Source organism: Drosophila innubila (genome assembly GCF_004354385.1).
Source record: "Drosophila innubila isolate TH190305 chromosome 3R unlocalized genomic scaffold, UK_Dinn_1.0 2_E_3R, whole genome shotgun sequence".
Classification (NCBI taxonomy): domain Eukaryota; kingdom Metazoa; phylum Arthropoda; class Insecta; order Diptera; family Drosophilidae; genus Drosophila; species Drosophila innubila.
This window is the reverse complement of record NW_022995380.1, coordinates 8,407,287-8,420,661: the sequence shown is the minus strand read 5'-3', so window position 1 is coordinate 8,420,661 and position 13,375 is coordinate 8,407,287. Positions and strand designations below refer to the sequence as shown.

The 13,375-nt window shown below is 37.2% G+C and overlaps 1 protein-coding gene across 1 annotated transcript in view; it reads left to right on the top strand.

The window, feature by feature from the left end:
* The first annotated feature begins 594 nt into the window (after positions 1–594).
* Positions 595–13,375, top strand: part of LOC117790408 (serine-rich adhesin for platelets) — a 35,334-nt gene continuing 22,553 nt past the window's right edge. The window contains exon 1 of the mRNA XM_034629851.1: positions 595–1,750. The gene's annotated coding sequence lies outside the window, so the exon portion shown is untranslated. The remainder of the gene's footprint in view (positions 1,751–13,375) is intronic.

Sequence of the window (13,375 nt, the reverse complement as noted above, 5' to 3'; positions counted from 1 at the left end):
ACATAATTCAAACAAAAACTATGCAAAATTTGAAAAAAATTGATCTTCAATATCAAGAAAAACTTAAAAATAGTTGAATTTTCTTGGGTGAATCAAATTTGCAATTTGAAGAAAATGCTACAAATTGCCAGATCGTGATATTTTGTGGAGTGGCAGCCTTTGTACCGGCTGGCAACCATCTAAAATTAAATGCGGACTTTTTTATTAATTCTGAATGAATTTAATTGTACAAGTTTCAGATTTAAGCTAATTTTTTAAATTGATCACAATATGAAAATGAACAAGACCTGCCAGCACGTTTTTTGTTGCGACATGACTATTAAAACAAGCTGGCAGCACTAAAACTACATTTGGAAATGAGCACTAACGATCACTCGGCAGCTAAAGCAATTGCTTCGTGTGCTCTCTGCGAGTAACCGCTCTCTTAAGTGCGGTCAAACACATTAACCATTCGTATTCAGACAAAAAAAAACCGTTAAAAAACGTTCTCTTTATTCTGATCTTAGACGCAGCTTCATATTCATTCGTTCATTTCGTCGCCTCTCACCTGTGTGCTTACCAAAAGCAACAGCAACAAAAACAACTGCACGAAGCTACTTCTGCAGCTTGATCGTGTCTCGGAGGGGCCGCAGTCACGACGATCGGCTAAGCTTCATTCAGTTGCGAGTGAAACGAGAAGAAGTGCAAACGTCTCAAGCGGAAAATCAAGTTGTATTTAACTTAGCTGCGAACTTGAAGAAGCTAATGATGAACGAAGAAGTGAGAAAGAGATACAAAGTTGAATGAAGTTGATATTTGCAAGAAATCGAAATAAATCACAAATCTAACAAGAGTTCATACATGTGTATAAATTGTATGAATTAAACGCGAGAATTAATTTGCATAGAGCGTAGCCAAGACGAGCTCTTTAATTTTTAATTTAACCCACTTTCTAAACGACAAAAAGAAAAAGAATCAAGCACAACAACAACAACAAAAACGAAATCAATTAACGAGCAAATAAAATAATCTTAATAGAATGTGCAAGTGATGCATATGAATTTGTTTACTTGGTTTTTTTTTACATTTACTTATTTACTCATAACGAATTCAAACTAAACGAAAACCGGCCCCTGTAACAACAACAATAGTTTTTAGCAAGAAAAAAAAATTGACTTAAAACGCACTGTAAACGATACCGATACCGGAACTCCCCTGCCAGACCAACCGCCCGCCCGGCCGTTAGTCACTTTTAAAAACCGCAGCAACAAAAACAACAAGAACAAAAAAAGTGCAACCGCGTCGTGTAAAAAGCAACAACAACAACTGCAAAGGGATAGAGCAGAAGAATTTGGATTCATTGCTGAAGCTTCGAGTGGAAACGAGTTAACGAGCTAAACGCAATCTGAGCGTGTTCAATACAATTGGCTACAGCAACAACAAAAACAACAAGTTGTTGGCCAACTTTTGCACAAAGTTCATGAAGCCAATGAAAAGTTCTGAAAGCTTCGCTTAACTGCAATTTCATAATCACATTCTTCTGGCAATAACAACATTTTTCAGCAGCTTTAACTGCCGGATTCACATTTCACCCAAACACACACACACACACACACACACTACACTCAACGTCTAGAATTTCTTGGATAATTATTACACTCCTGTCCACATTTCTGTGTCATTTGCGCTGACGCTGTAAAATTTCATTTCGAGTTGGCCAACATTTTTTTTTAACGTACTTTTTCTGCCAGTTTGCATAAACACCCAGCAGGTAAGTTCAACAAAATTTATTTGTTTAATTAAACACAAGCTTAACTTAAGAAATTCGCTGGGAAGAAACTTTCCCAAAAATGCGTTACTAATGAAGCGCACACAGCAAAAATTGAGAACCTGTCAACGGAAATGAGCAAAAATGTTTATGACATATGATATTGTTGACCAAAACAAAAGTACATTTACTTGAGTAAATGAAAAATATATGAATTTGTTTAGTTTTTCGCTTGGTTCACAATTTTTGTGTATATTAAATGTTTGAAAATAGAAAAAGAATTAAACTTTGACTCGATACTTTAAATCAACAATTATTGCTTCTTGGGGAACTAATTGTCTTAGCTGAAGCGTAAAAATATCTTGAGAGAGTTTTTCAAATTCCTCTTGCACAACTTTTTATTATTTAATAATCTCAGTTAAGCTTTGCAGCTGAAAGGTCGAAGATAGTTTGACCTCAACCCACGTAACCATAGTAAAAGTACTCATAATTGATTATGAATGAAACGTTGCAACGACAACAACAACATAACGAGGAAAATTCCATTGAAAGCCGGTGGCCTCTCAAAAAGGCGTGTGGTTTTCCAAAAGAAATTGTCAATTTGTCAAGGAAAAAGTGCAAAAAGCAAGCTAAAAATTTGCAATAAAAAAATAAACTTGTTTTCGGCCTACTGTTCAAAAGAAAAGGAGTTCGATTCGATCGATGGACACTGGAACTGCCACCGGCATACGTATAGATACAATTGTACAAATATAGATAGATATGTGTACTCATAGCTACCATAATACATATATTAACTATTTGCCAGCGAGCTAACAACAATATATATATGTACATATATAGGCATGTATTTAAGCCGCAGAGAGACGCTTTCACAAAACTTGTTCACTGGCAAACACACCAAGATTTGCATTTGAATTTCTTTTTCGATATCGCGTATATTTTGAATGTTAAAACATTAGTTTAAACAACACAAAGGAACTGATATTAAAAACTGCATTTTGACACGAACTTTTTTGAAATAATATCGTACGGAAAGTCAGTTAGGAGTTGTATAGAACGAGAGAGGGAGATGGAGAGGGGCCAAGAGTTACGCAGTAAAATTTACGGTAAAAATAATTATGCACATTAAAGCACAGCCAACTTTTCACTTTTATTTTGTGGTTCGCTGTATTTGTTGTTGTTGCGGCTTTAAACAATTTTCAAATCACGCACTTATTGTTGTTATTATTGTGTTTGTATTACATTGTTTTGTCTGTATTAAAATTGACTTACTTTGTTTTATTTTGTACATAAGCAAAGTATTTACAATTCCTGTCTGTGGTCATGTGGTGACTTAAAAAAACGCCTTCAAAAATCGCGCTTAAAACGCGCTGTAATCGCGCGTGTTTTCTTCTCAGTTTAAGTTGATTCTTGTAACGGGTGCTGAGTTTGCTGATAAGAAATTAAAATTAAAAACGTGATTGATTGCAGTTAAACTAGAGCGTGTCTGGCTTGGATCTTATCTACCGGTCAGTCCATTGACAATATACATACATATGTACATGCACACACACACACGTACATACTCTTTCTAACAAAGTTCAATTTCCCGTCTGACACTTGTTGTTGTTGCTGTTTGTCTTCTGCAAATAACTCAAAGCCAACAATGACCATTTCATTATTTGTGCTGTAAATCATCTGCTTTTTGTACATTCCTTTTTTATTATTTTCTTTCTTTTTTTTTGATTTTTTTGCTGTTGCTTTTTGTGCGTCAAGTTTGCACGACAAGCCAAGGAGAAAGTTTTCTTTTTATTTTCGTTATCTTTTTTGTTTTTTTGCAAAAGCAACAAAAAATAAAATAAAATTAGCGTTAAAATCAAAATTCAAACAAAAGGCAAAATTCCAAAACGCAGCAAAACGGTGAAGTGCGCAATGCAGACATGTGATTAACTTAACGTATATAAACAAACTTATATATATCAAAAAAAGTATACACATGACTTATATAAGAGACACCTTTGGGCTTTCATTGTAACAAAGTGGCATTAAAAACGCATAACAATTAACTGTCGAGAAAAAACAATCAAAAGAAAGACAACAAAAGGCGACTGCAAATTAATCAAAATATTTTAAGCTCTTGCCCATCGTCGTATGAAGTGGCAGATAGATAAATAGATACGAGAATATGCCATAAAAAGATATAAACAAATCGGGTTAAGAGGAAAATTGCTGGAGTTGTTGTTTCAATATTTAAACATTTTCTACCCACATAATATTTAACTTAATTACTTTATTTATGCCAAAAATGTGTCGCATGAATCGACAAGCGACACTTTCTATCGACCGCACCTTGCGACTCTTGCGTAAGCGGTTTTAAACGCATGCAAAACGCGTGCGGGGTATTAAACACCCGCGGATGCGTTGGTCCGTTGCTGTTACATCAGCTCTGAGACGAGGTCAAAGCGGTGCCTGCACTCAATTATGCCTCGACTGATAATTGAAGTAGCCCCTCCCTCCTCGTACCACACCCAAAAAAGAAAAAGGGGCGCTGACTACAAATCAATATGAAATTGTAAATAATTGAGGCAAACACGCCACGCATTGGAGCAAGAAGCATTTGCAAGTAGCTTCGGAGTGACCCTCATTATTATTAACTCTGCGATTGTATTGCAGCTTATCAGTTGGAGCTGCAACTTGAAAATTTATGCGACTCTTGGCTTCCCAAATGGAAAACTCTCAAGTGCATTGATTCCCTTCTGTTTGCCACATAAAAACACTTAAAATATATCAAGACGACCCCAAAAATTTCAGTTTCGTTTCTATTTTTGAATACAGCTCGCACACTTGAAGATTTTTGAGTGAAACATGGGGACACACAAAAAGAAGAATTGCTTGTCTCTTTAATTAGTTGAACAATTTTTCAAAGTTGTTTGGGGGGATTGGGGCAAAGATTTAATTAAAACTGGAAAATTATCAGTGGAAATTGTGTTGATAAATTGAATTTTCAATGCTTTTATAACACTTTTTATATTCGAGCTTAGATCTGCGTGCATAAAGTGCATGAATTTATCTGTATCTCAACTGTATCTGTACCTGAATCTGTATCTTTAACTGTATTGGTTCGTGTGCTGATGTTAATTCAATTATATTCAGTAAAAGTTTTTACGTATTTCGGTTTGAATGAGAAAATGCACAGACATCGGAAGAAAAGTGAAAAATGAAAGCGTTCTTAATTGCAAGAGACGCCATTGTAAAATAATTTCATTTGTTTTCTTTACGTTTTTTTCTCCATTTATTTACAATACTTTAATATATGTCTGGGTGCATGAAATTTAATATTAAACAATAAGTAAACCAGAAAAAAAAAACAAACAAAAATATCTCACAATCAAATCGAATTTATATTAACATTTGAGCAGGCGCAAAGTCAAGCACGCCAGTCAGTTACGGATAGAGGTACAGATACAGATACAGATACAATTGTAGCTGAATCTGTGATTGCATCTTTCACTCGTAGCAACACTTTCGAGCCGACCAGACATTTTCTAATGTGCATTGAATATAATTGAAAAGCAAAGTGTGGCAAACAAAAGCAGTTGTGAGGGGGCAACTTATAAATTGAATTATAATTTCAATTATGAACCGTTAAAAGCGGAAGAAAAGTCGCTGCTGCCATATTGCCACAGAGGCAGCCATTACAATGAGCCTATTGAGAAAAGCCAGGCCGTCACACAACTGTAAATGTGGTTGGGGCAACGCATGCAGATACATTCAGTTACAGACACAGATGCAGATACAATCTTGGCATGTCAATCAAGAAGAACAGTAAAACGCTTCTAACGCGCCTCAAGCTGCATATGGAAATGCCTGACGATCTACAACAATTTGAGCTATCAAATTCAACGCCCCTGGGTTCAATCTTCTTCTCGATCTTGGCTCACTTTAATGGCTGCCTAATGGCCACAAAAAAATGACATGTGGGTCAACGAATTTTGTTTTGATCGACAACAACAATAAATTGTCATAAATAACATTTATGTGAAATATTGTGGTTTTGTTCCATGGTGAAACACTTTCATGCATAGATGTTGGCCACTTACGTAAAGTTTATTACCTGCACTTTAGTAGATAAAACACCTAAAAAGCTGCATGTATTGTTGCTGCTATTGTCTTGCATGGCTGACCCTAAAAAATCACTTTCAGTTTTGATACCCTGTAATGTGGGTGGAAGTATCAGAATGTATACAATTGTAGCTGAACTCTTGGTGAATAATACAAATAAAATTAATATAAAGTCACTAAATTGCCAAATTGAGTATGTATTTTCTCTTTTATTGTACTTAATTTCTGTATTTTATAAATATCCGTTGCACTCTCAATCTTGCGAAAAATCGTTAATATAATTAATATTGTGCTAAAGAAAACTACTTATAGCTGACATATTTCGTTATAGGGTATTTAAGCGTACACTTTATTTGTTTACTTAGCTTCTTATTTAGCTGCATTGTTTTAAATGTACTCGTATTTGTTGCTGGTGTTGGCTAATTGCAAAATCACTTTGAGCCTGGCTATTAAATGACAACTCAACGGGGCCAGCTTTTTTGGTCTGGTATTTACGAAAAAGCTCGTAACCTTGAATTTTGGTCTTGGGGTCTGTCTGCATGATTTCATCGTTGTTTTTTTCACACATTGAAACTTGTCTCCAACTTGCTCATTATAATTTTCGCCACAATTTCGATGAGTCGTCAACTGGTTTATTCTCTCTATCTAATGCGCTATCTCTGTCTCCCTCTCTCGCTCGCTCTATCAGTTGTCAATTGATTTTTCACTAGAATTTCAATCGATCAGCTATTAGTTGTTGTTGTCGACATTAGTTGTTGTTTGTAGGGTATTGCTAAATTGTCTTGCAACTGGATTAAGACTTGGCTTAATTCTGCGGTTAGTCTGTAGACGGCTAGGTTTTTTCTAATTGAATTTATTTTACACTTGTTGCAGTGTTACTCGCATGATTGGCAAAACAATGCGCAACATTGATTATTAACTTATTGAAGCGTGAACAAAGACGTTGCCAGTTTCCTTGTTACGTTCAAGTTGGCTAAGTTGTCCGATGATACAGTTCCGGCTGTTTGGTGAACGGCTTGCGCATTTGGACCTAATAATAATGGCCAATAATTACAAGCCACGATTTTGCAAAGCCGACAAAAGAGCAATACAACGATAGATGGACGGACGGACAACATAAATAAATTCGCTCAATCAAAAAGAAAAACAACGTTGATTGCCAGCATTTGCTTTGTTTTTTGTTATGGCGATTTGCTGTAAATTGTTGTTGTGGTTGCTCGATTGCCATTGCCGCCAACGCTTCATGCTGCATGCCCCTTCTGGTTGCAATTTATAGACATGTGTAAATCCTTCATAGTCACGTTCCTTTCGCCTAAGTCTGCCAGTAATTTCCAACTTTAAATCGAACAGCGTTCGTCCGTCCACTCATGATTTAGTGACTCCTTTCGAATCGATTGAATGATTCATGCAACACGTGCAGCACATGCAACGTTTTCGTCGCTGCTTTCCAAATTTACCTCAGATAATTCTTAGACTTTTTACAGCGCATCTAAGCGCATTCTACAGCTTTGATTTGCATCTTAACGATTTTGCAATACGATTAGCTTCAGGCCTGATTTCCTAGTGCAACTTGTGGCAAGTGAAAACAATTTGAAAGTACTCATTGCAGCTGAATATGTGAGCTGCTTGAATGTGTGGGTGTGGATGGAGTTGGAGATTGTGTAATCCCAAATTGTGCAATGCCTCGCCCCCCATGTCAGCCTTAAGCCGGCTATGAATATGGCTATAATCCTGCTCATAGAATAATTGTTAATGTATAAATTATTTAAAAATTTAATATTGTTCCAAAATTCATTGCAAGGTTTGGAGAAAACTTAGAAAGCCCAATTAGATCAATATATTTTATTCTTATAAATAGAAAACGTGTTTTTATATTCTTGGATTTTATTGATAGTTTACCACAAGCCGAATCATTGTGAAAATCGTGAAAATATAATCGCAAATGCAGTTGAAAACTTGTTTGCCAATTTCAGGTTGCATTGCCTGCTTTTTGAGCCCTTTCCGCTGAGTCAGAGCCGGTTTGTAGATTGTATGACATGACCAATGCCCACATGTCCGATTGCCTATTGGTTTTTCTCACAAGCTGCCAAAGTCAATTATGAATGATGAAAAAATAAACATAGACAAATCTCTAGATTGAGTCAGGCTGTATCTGGTCGGTTTGCGCAACAATTAAGCACAATTACAATTTTGTTCAATTAAATAATTTACATTGGAAACTAGTTTGTTTGACTGCAAACTGTTCACTGGTCACAGGTAACCAATTTTGAGCCGACTTCCGCAGTGAATAAAGACTTGTATTTATGCATATTATGAAAAGATTTAATGGTTAGATTTAGCTTCCGTTTGCCACAGCACGAAGCATGGTAAATTCGATTATTCGTTAGTTATCTTATGTGTATGTTGCATTTGCAACACCTATAAATTCATTAAAACTATGTAATTTAATTAAGTTTCCAAATTCAATTAAACGCACGATTGCAATCGAAAAAGATTTGTTGCAATTAGTGTAAATTGTAATTGATACACTTAAAGACCAAATGCAGACACATTATGCAATTGTCACACATGTTTGGAGAATTACGAATTACGAGTACTTTGTAACAGTTTCGCTTTTAATTATCGCTAAAGTATCTCAGTTAAAATGGTTGTCGAACTGTCCGTCTCTCTGTCTGCCATTCACATAACACTGACTGACGTATAATGCCATAAGCCGATTTTGGTTTTTTTTTTTCACTTCTCAAACTTCCTGCTCATTATTATGAAAATATTGTGAGTACACGAGCAGACTGACTGACGAGTTTTATTTGAAATTATGCCAAGCTGAGATCGCCAAACTGAATACGAGCTATTGTATGAGAGTTTGGTAGAAAGAGAGAACGACGGTTCTGCAGCAAATGTATCTTAAAAATACATTTTGCGTGCTACGCGCTTTCCGCATTACAGGCAGTCAGTCATCAAATCGCTTCCACGCTCCCATCAAGATGAACGACCCCGTGACGACCAGTGACGTTTTGCGTTCTTGCAGATACTTGCACATAATAGATACAGATACATGCATCGCGAAGCTGTACGCTTGCGTATCTATTACGTGTCGTTCACTTATGCAGATCCAGCTAAGCACTTGAATGTTTTCAATGCGTGAGGCAACTGAACTCAACTGAACAGCAGCTCAACAGCAACATGTATCTGCATGTGCGTCTGCATCTGCATCTCACGGATGCGCTACACACACATATTATAATAATTTTTGTAATGCCTGCGCCTTCCGCGCTTATTACACTTTAATGCGCTTGCCCTCTAATGGCCCAGGTCTTATCAACCAGGCTATCAGATATAATTATGCACTTATAGAACTACCAACAACATTCTCTTACATATCGCATTTAAGTCGGCTCCTTGGCGCCAAATGGGCTGGGGGCATGGTCATGTAATGGCGACGCGTCTCGTCGCTTCGCTTGATTGATTTGTTGTTTATGCAGAGTGTTGCATGCGTGCGTGGCATCTACTCGTTATGTGCCCGTGTGTTGCTCCCACTGCCAAAAGGCCAAACAATCAAAATATTTGCTGTTGAAGCAGACATGCAAGCAAATAAACAATGCACATTCAAGGGGAAGGCTTTTGCTAAAGTTCATCATATGTGGAATTTCACAAGCCCATAATATACAACATACATACAACATTATCATCATCATTATCATCATCATCGTCATCATAATATTGTCGATGAGCAGCCAATGGTCGATGCTTAAAGTTCAGGCCAAATGTTTTGCATTTTAAGCGATCTTGGCAACACCTCTAACTCAGTCTGCCTCAGTTATAGCCATGACTACTGACCAACGGCGCTTTTTGCGGTAACAAAAGCTGAACAATACGGCCATAAATGTATTTTGTTTATGCCTCGCTCTTGACCGGTTTGTACAGCTAAGCTAATGCCCAAAGACGAGCCGATATCGAAAGACATCAAGTTGCCGGCTGCCGCAGTAGCTCCAAAATAGACAACGGCACATTTTGCCATACTATGAGGTCAAGGAGCGCTCAAAGATACAAATCTTTAAACATAGATACGAATGTATTGCGCTCGCTATGAAAAAAGAAGCATAATCTATCCGTAATATCGAGTCACATTAGCCGCCGTCTGAGCTTTTATCTTGCCCCTGGCAAATAGCTAATAATATTATTATATTGTTTTTCTTTTGCATGCGAACTGTTTATTTTTTGTGGTTGTGTTTGGCTTTTACCAAGGCTAAGGTCGAAAATGTATGCTGCGTGGTCAGAGGAGCTGAAAACGTGGGCGCTGTTAATTCAATGTTAAACGCCTGCTAAGTCAATGTTAAGCACCGCACTTGTGGTGAAAGCAATGGCATTGAACGATGGATGCACATTGTCTACACTTATATCATATCCATTCAAACCCAAAGCCCATGAAATTGAAAGAGAGTTCAATGTTTTTATATGAGTATGGAAATTTGAGAGAGACAATTGCAATTAAATATTGTTAAAGTTGATTGTGCTTCACTACAATTAGGTATTGTTTAAAGACATGTTATTAGTTGTAAAAATTTAAAAAATAATTTAATTAAATTTAAAAAAAGTATATACAAAAGATACGCACATCTAAAGATCTCTCAAAGGAGTGTAATATTCAAGATTAAAAAGCCTGTAACACATTTGAATTGAATAAAAAACGTCGCAGTTTAAAGATTCTACAATTATTCCTTTTCAAATCTACATTGCATTTCTTCTCGTAGCTTATCTTCCTGTTGTCAAACAAGTTTATTAAAAGAATGCAACCAGGATGCAGTCAATCACAATTAGGTGAACTTTTCCGGCTTGAAAAGTGTCTAGTTTTGCTCACAAGGTGACATCACTTTCCACATGCAATTCCTATTATGCAATTGTCTCCTAGTTGCTGTCGCACTTTCAGTTACAAGTACTTAATCAGTATCTATAAACTGTAGCTGTAGCTGTATCTGTATCTCGCACAGCATCGATGTGCGCTGCAACAGCAAACGGAACTGATCACTTAAGGGGAGAGGTGGCCAGTGAAAAGGGGGACTAATAATAAACACAAGGGGTGCATAAGCAGATACAGATACAGATGCAGATACAGATACATAATGTTATAAGTCTAATTATATATATATTTATATGGAAAATGGTTTCATTCACGGCTCGAGCTGATGTTTGGGAAGTGCATAAATGGGGAAGTTGCTGCGCATTCAAGGGGAGCTTCCCCCACTCACTCTTTATCTCTCTCTAAGTCTTACACCACATTCTTCGTCGCTTAGAAAATGAAAATGCATTTTCATGCTGGCGGCATTGAAAATTTTCACTCAACAAAAGCGCTTTGATTAGGCGGGCGAAATTTGGAACAGGGGGAAATATGCCTTTGCCTATATGCATTTGGTTGCCACACATGTCTAACGGTATGCGCTGTCTTTTGATTTATGTGGCATCCACAACAAAAGGCACAACTCAATTTGGCAGTGTCATAAAGCGAAGGAAACTTCAGCACTCTACAGTTGCCCATATAACACAACAACTTTAACCTTTAATCTGGGGAAAAGCATTAATTTAATTTCAAATATTAAAAATACGTATATATTTTTATCTGCAGGGGAAGAGTCGAGTTTCTTAGATGCCTCTAGCAGCTGACTGTCTCCCCCTCCACTGTTCGTCATGCTTGACTGCCAATGAAACTGAAACATAACGCTACTTTTGCTTTTTTTATGTGCAGGCGCGTAATTAAGTTGAAGCTGCTGAGGTGGCCAGTTGTAGCTTCAGCTGTACTTTGTATCTGCCCCATGCAATCTACATACTCGTATACTGGAAGCTATGCTAACTATGCCATTGCCACGCACAGTGAGCGTAACAAGTATACGTTCAGTTTGTCGCCGTTAGACGTTATACCATCTCACAGTCTTTTATAATATTCGCTGTGTTGCAATGCTTTGTTAGATGTAATAACTGAGAAGGGTTATCTTTGGGTACAAATATTTCTCTGCTGCTGTTTAATATAGTTCAAGTATCTTAAGTATTTAGTTAATCATTCAATCTTAGCAGCTTTATCTTAAAGTTAACCCAAGCTGTCGAATTAAATAGAAACATTTATAGATAACAATATCGAAGAAGCTGTCATCTTCTAAGAATTGTGCTTGTCCAGTACTCAAAACCTCCTAAAAGTTTCGTTAACAAGATTCATCTAGAGTGTAAATGAGTTTTTCAGCTACCTGTCAAATTTCATTATTTAAAAATCAGAGAATGTGTGTGTTAATAAATTAATTTGTTATGGATTGAAGCTGTCTGCCTCTTCTTTTCTTACTCTCTTTGCCAAATAGTGTTTAATTCTATTTATTTGCGAGCTGAAAAGCATTTGCCATACCACATTTGATAATCACGACCGTTCAGTTCGTTCAACTTTCGATCAATAATAATTTTACAATATTTGGTCAGCCTTTTCATGCGGTGAGAACAGATTTCGTCTTTCGTATTTCTATGCCTTTTGATTATTTGTTATGCTCAAGACGCGTTCCTGCTAATTAACTACAAAAATGCTGAGTTTTTGTTTAATTTGCCGAGCTTTGAAATGCAAATAAGCAGCGTGAATTTGGCTCGTATTTTGTGAAGGGAAGTTCTTTGTTTTGGCTCACAAATGTGATGAGACGCTTCAAGTTTGGTTTATTGTTGTCTTTGAAACATTATAAGTATTTTGGCCTACACTTCTGGCCATTGCAATAAGGACAGACACTGCAGACATTTGGTGTTGTGTGTGCTTTGCAACCGGTCAAGGTGAAAGTTGCGACACCTGCAATCGAGTCCAAAGTCGCAAAGTCGCCCCGCGGCAAAGCAGCTGCGGCACTTGTTGCACAGCCTCCAAAGTCCAAAGCTGTCCATTAATTTTTGACAAATTAATTGTCCGGCTAAATAGCAATTTGCTTTGACTCTATGCGCAATTAAGTCGCGCTTTTAACTTTGTAAGTTATCAACTAAAATTAATGCATAAATTAAGATGCGTTGCGCTCAAGTGGAAATGATCATGCCCCCAGCAGTTGCGCGTTGCAACTTGAAAGGCGAGGCAATGTCAATGCTTGAGCAAATTAACTTGAGCTTCATTTGCAGTGACATTTGCAGCAAATCAACGGCGGGTTGACACACGAGAGGCATGTTGCAGCAACGCTTTTGCTACCAAGCGTTTTCTGCTCCATTGAAGCATTCAATTGAGGAGCGACTCCGACTACGACTTCGACGCCAACTCGGACTTGGACTCTTGGGCGTAGACATGCTACAAAAAGCAAATGATGCCACTCAACTTGTTTTATTTTTCTCTTTGCGTTTTCTTGTACTCGTAGAAAGTTGCAGTCTGTTCAACGTGGCCAGCCGACGAGTATCTGCATTTCGAGTGGTGCATTTGTCAGTTTAGTTAACGGTTAGAAAAGAACGGCATTAGCCTTGGTTTAAGCCAACAACAACAGCAACAACAGCATCAAAGTCATTTGGGCTTTTGGGGGATTGTGTCATTGA